The following is a 6,000-nucleotide window of genomic DNA, read 5'->3' as shown; positions in this document are numbered from 1 at the left end:
CTTGCTACAGCCCCATGGGTGAAGCTATGCTCACCTGTTCCTTTGTAATATAACCCCTTGCCCTGTTTAGGATAGAATCTTCCATGGAAGTGCCTTGTGTGTGTCCCCTTCTCTTACTGTGCCCTTGGGTGTGGCCTACCCAGGTGTCAGTCAACCTGCTGACAGTGGACATCATGAAGACAGACTCAGCCCCCTGAAACCTGACCCCTTGCCTCATTTGAATAGCTTCTCCTCAATAAAAGGGGTCAGCATGTGCTCTCGCTCTCTCTCTTTCTGCAGACCCTTAAGGTCAGAGGAGCCGTCACAGTGACCCCAAAGAAAAAGGTATTTGTGTCTCTTGTGTGGTTATTTCGTGTAGTCCAGTTAGCCCAGTTTAACTAGAGTGACCCCTGAGCCTTTTAGTCGTGAGAACAGAAACCCGGCATCACCTGGTGTTCTGCCCACACACTCTAGCCACAGAGGATCTGAGAGCTGTGTGCCACATGCTGTTCAGGCACCTGGAGGACCCTGGCAGTGTCACCTAGTGTTCTGCCCACACAGACCTTGCCATAGAGGACCATGGGGCTGTTTGCCATGTGCTGGTCCAGGCACTTGGAGGACCCTAGCAGTGTCACCTGGTGTTCTGACCACACAGACCTTGCCACAGAAGACCATGGTGCTGCTGGTCCAGGTGCCCTGGAGGACTCTGGCAGTGTCATCTGGTGTTCTGACCACACAGCCCTTAGCACTGAGGACCATGGGGCTCTGTGCCACGTGCTGGTCCAGATGCCCTGGAGGACTCTGACAGTGGCATCTAGTTTTCCTCCCACACAGCCCTGCCACAGAGGACCATGGAGTTCTTTGCCCCACACTGGTCCAGGCACCCTGGAGGGCCCTGGCAGTGTAGTCAGGTGTTTTGGCCACGCAGGCCTCACCCCAGAAGCCTACAGAGGCTGCAAGTACCACATACTCCAGGATTCTGGCCAGTGCAGTCCAGTATTCTACAATGTGGCCCTCATTGCAGAAGTTTCTGTACGCTGCTACTCGGGAGCCCCTAGTGACTCTAGGAAGTATATTCAGCCCATGAAGCCCTCACCATAGAGGCTCCTGGGAGCTGCAGGCCCCCAAGCACCAGGGACATTGTAGTGTGGAACTCTGTTGGTGCAGACCACATTATAGTGGCACCTTAGAACTCTGAGCCCCCAGGAATTCTGGGCATTGTAGTCCGTACTACTCAGGCAGCCCTGACCTCAGAGGTCTGTGGGCCATTGATTATTCTGGGTAATGCAGTCTAAGTGGACCTCACCATCTAGGCTCCTGGGATCTGCCTGGACACCCCAGATGCTTTTTCCTGAAGCCCTCGACAGGAAGGTGTCTGGCGCTCCAGGGCTCAGGGATTATGGGCAGTGTAGTCTGGCCTTCTGCACAGCCCTCACTGTGAAGGCCTCTTGGAGTTGCAGGCTGCACACTCACCTGGACAACACCTCCCCCCAAGGATTCCAGGTAGTATAGTTAACTTCTCTGCCCTCCCATTCTCCCCACAGAGGATCCTTAGAGCTACAGCCCTTGAGGGTAGTGAGTCATGTAGTTTTGCCCACTCACATCAGAGGGTTCTGGGAGCTAAATTCCCCCTTAGAGTTGTGGATACTTCAGTCACAGGGCTTGCTCAGTCATCAAAGAGGGTTCTGGGAGCTGTAGCCCTGAGGATTGTGGGTAATGTAGTGCAGCTCAATTACTACAAAGGATCCTGGGAGCTGCAGCCCCTGAGGGTTCTGGATAATGTAGGGTAGGTTTTGCCTGCACAGCCCTGCTGGGAGGACCATAGGAGCTGCAGACCCCATGCTTTCCCTGGCACCCTTGAGATTCCAGGTACTGCTCTACCCACACAACCCTCACCACAGAAACTCTGGGAGTTATAGGGTATGCAGGGATCCCCAGGGATTCCAAACACTGAAGCCTGGTATTCTGCCCTTGCAGCCCTGCCCCCAGAGGTTCCTTAGAACAGCAGCCATCCAAGGGTAATGGGTAGCACAGTTTGTCATTTTGTCAGTACAGCCATCACTCCAGAGGTCCCTGCAAGCTGCAGGTCCCTGAGGGTGATGGATACTGCCGTCTGTCATTTGACCTATGCTGCCCTCACTGCAGAGGGCTCTGGTGATGGCAGGCCCTAAAGGATTCTAGGTAGGGCAGCCATCATCACCTTTGCAGCTCTCACCCCAGAGTCTCCTGAGAGCTGCTGGCTGTGTAGTCACAAATCACCTGGGGACTCTGGGCAGTGCAGTCCAGCATTCTGCTGCTCACACCCTCCAAGGCCCCTGGGAGCTTTGGGCCACGTGCTTGCCCTGGTACACTGAGGATTCTGGGGAGCATATCCCAGAGACTACCTGCCCAGCCAAGAATCCTCCACAAAGGCCTCTGGGATCTGTAGGCCACACAGTTGCCAGGAGCCCCCATTATTCTGGGTAGTAGTGGTCTGCCCATGCCGTTCTCACCAGAGGCTCCTGGGAACTGTGGGCCCCCGAGGATTCTAGGCACTGCTGTCCAGCATTCTGCCCACAGGCCCCTCAGTATGTGGCCCCTAGGAGCTACTGGCCCTGGTACCCCAAGTATTATGGGTACTTCAGCCAAGAAACTGCCCACGCAGCCATCACCACTGTGGGACTGGTCAGAGGGCCCACCCCACTGGGACAGACTCACCCAGCAAACCCCAGCATCATCCAGTTTCTTCTAAAAAATTGTAGTCACGTAATGGAAAGAAGTCTTTAATACAGCCACAGTTGAAAATAATCATAATTCTTTAATATCTAACACCCAACTGATACACAGATTTCTCCAGCTATTTCAAATAAATTTTAGACAATGACAAATGAGGTTCTAATAGGAGCATGCAGTACACTGGATTAATACATCTGAAGTCCTCCTTTACTTGTGGTTAATTTACACTGTAGATCTTCAAGTCCATGTTTTGCGGGGCTGGGGATGTGGCTCAAGTGGTAGCGTGCTCGCCTGGCATGCGTGCGGCCCAGGTTCGATCCTCAGCACCACATACAAACAAAGATGTTGTGTCCGCCGAAAACTAAAAAATACATAAATAAATAAAAATAAATAAAAGCAAGCCACTAAGGTGAACTAAAAATATTTTTAAAAAAAGTCCGTGTTTTGCTTCTTTGTTTGGTTTTATCTCATAGTGCCTGGGATGGAGCACTACACCCCTGATCTATAACCCCACCACAAGGTTCTTCTTGTAACCGACACAAATACAATATTTACACTTAACGTAACTTTAAATTTTAAGGCATCAACTTCTCAATATTTCTCAAGTACTTAAACCTATAAGAAAAATTAGTCATTAAAACATGAATAAGAGCAAGCAATGAGGTCCCCTCAGGCCCCAATGGGACTCCAGATGCTGGGCCTCCCTGCACCATCTTGAGTGGCCATCTGGGTTTCTCCTGTGTCCTTTGATTTCTCCCCAAATTACACTCAAGTCACACAAAACACACTGAAGTGACATAATGACGTGCAGCCAAAGCCTCAGTGAGGAAAACTGTTGTAAAAAAGTTCTGCTGAAATATTACCTGGGAAAGCAAAGAACATGGCAGAACTTCTTCCTCAGCAAACAGGCAGTGCCCAGGAAGCTTCTTCCTCGTGTCTTCCTCACCTGGACCTCAGTCATCCTGAATCCACAGTGGAGTCTCCATGGGTAGGTGCCAAGGAGAAGGAATCCCTGGTCCTCACCACAGACATATCCCCCAGGCTTCCCCAGGCCATGTTGTCTCTCCACATGGGTCCCCAGGATAAGGAAGCCCTGGTCCCCACCTTAGACAGAGCCTCCAGGCATCCCCAGGCCATGGTGTCTCCCCAAGAGGATCCCCAGGGTAAGGAAGTTCTTGTCCTCTCCATAGGCAGAGCCCAGGTCATGATGTGTCCCCAAGAGGATCCCCAGGGTAAGGAAGTTCTTGTCCTCTCCATAGGCAGAGTCACCAGGCATCCCCAGGTCATGATGTGTCCCCAAGAGGGTCCCCAGGGTAAGGAAGTTCTTGTCCTCACCACAGAGTCCCCAGGCATCCCCAGGTCATGATGTGTCCCCAAGAGGGTCCCCAGGGTAAGGAAGTTCTTGTCCTCACCACAGAGTCCCTATGTATCCCCAGGTCATGATGTGTCCCCAAGAGGATCCCCAGGGTAAGGAAGTTCTTGTCCTCTCCATAGGCAGAGTCCCCACGTATCCCCAGGTCATGATGTGTCCCCAAGAGGGTCCCCAGGGTAAGGAAGTTCTTGTCCTCACCACAGAGTCCCCACGTATCCCCAGGTCATGATGTGTCCCCAAGAGGGTCCCCAGGGTAATGAACCTCTGCTCCCCACCTTATGGCCCCCAGGCATACCCAGATGTGGCATCTCCTACCTGGGTTCTCAGGAGAAGGAAACTTGCAGAGGACGCAGAACACCACCGGCCAAAAGCAGGTGGTGGGAGACAGTTGTTATGCGCGCCCCCTGCTGGCCACCATGGGCAGCGCAGGGTGCCGGAGGCTTAGCCTTCAGAGCTGCCTCTGCACACCCTAGTGCCAGTCAACAGTGAAGCTCTGAAATTCATAGTTCTGATGATTTCTGGTCATAGTTTCATAAATCAGAAAGAGGGATGGGGCGGTATCGGTGGCAAAGCTATGGCCTAGCACATGTGAGGCACTGGGTTTGATCCCCAGCACTGCATTATATAAATAAGATAAATAAATAAAGACATGCTGTCCATCTACATCTATAAAAAAAAAATTTAAAAATAGAGCCCATCCTGTGTCTTGGTCAGAACGGATGGAGATAGAAAGCTGCAAAGTACATGGCCCCTAGATAAAATTCCACTGATTTCCTATATAGTAGCCATCACGTAGAGGAAAGAGTGGAATGTGTAAACTGGGATAAGAGGATTTTCAATGTGTTAACATGTAAAATAGCACCCCTCAAAATTGAAGTACCTGCTTTCAGAAAATCTTGAAACAGTAGAAAGAAATCAAATGCAATATAAATAAATGCAGAGATATTCCTTGTTCATGTCTCAATGTCGTTAAGATAAACCTCCTCTGCAGATTCAGTGCATTCCCACTGAAATTCCCAGCAAGCTATTTCTGAACCTAGGATCCAGACGCACCTCAAGAAGGCACACATCTGGAGCCCAGAAGCTGTCAAAATACTCCATAGACTTGCGTTTACAATGCGAAACTGCAAAATTCTAGAAGATGTGCATGAAACATGCTCCCTCTGTCTGCTGCCAGGCTCCTCCCCGGCTTCTCCTGGCTCCTCTCCTGGTTTCCTCCAATCTGCAGCCTCAGAGGTGCAAGCCAGACAGGGATGGGGGTGTGTGCACGTATGTAAAGGCACACAGAGGTGCATGGGTGTGTCATGGGGATGTGTAAAAGAGTTGGTGGGGAAGGCTGTGAGGGTGTTGTGTATGTGTGCACCTACACACATGTGTATACTTGTATTTGTGTTTGTGTGTTCACTCGGGGTGTCAGTCAGGGAAGGAGTGCACCCCACTCCACCAGACGAATCCTAGATCCTCACTTTCCTTCTATGGAATTTTTTTTTCTAAAAACACCTTTGTCTTTTAAGAATATTAAGAAGTGATGCTGTATTTTTATTAACATTCACACACTAGGTCAAGGCCCAGCCCGGCTCAGGGAGGGCAGAGGGACCATCCAGGCCACCTGGATAGAGGTGTCGCTCCCTCTGTCACTGCACCCCTTCCTGTGCTGCTGGAGGGGCTGGAATCAGGCCTGTGCACCCCAGCAGAGAAGGACTAGAATGTGCTGAGGTCTCCCTCAGAAGAACAAGAGAGTTGGAAGGGAGCAATGCCCAACGCTCAGGGCATGGACTTTGCTGCCCACAGAGGAAGAACACAGTCTCTGGTCTTGGATCTGATGCTCATCCCTGAGCTGAGAGCAGCGCTTTCACACAGAAATGTCCCCAGGCACCGCGGTGAATGGCCTGAGCTCAGAACAGGAGAACTGAGGGGCTCAGAACTGACACAGT

This window comes from Ictidomys tridecemlineatus, chromosome 10, assembly GCF_052094955.1.
Source record: "Ictidomys tridecemlineatus isolate mIctTri1 chromosome 10, mIctTri1.hap1, whole genome shotgun sequence".
NCBI classification, from domain to species: Eukaryota; Metazoa; Chordata; class Mammalia; order Rodentia; family Sciuridae; genus Ictidomys; species Ictidomys tridecemlineatus.
Note: the sequence above shows the minus strand (reverse complement) of the source record.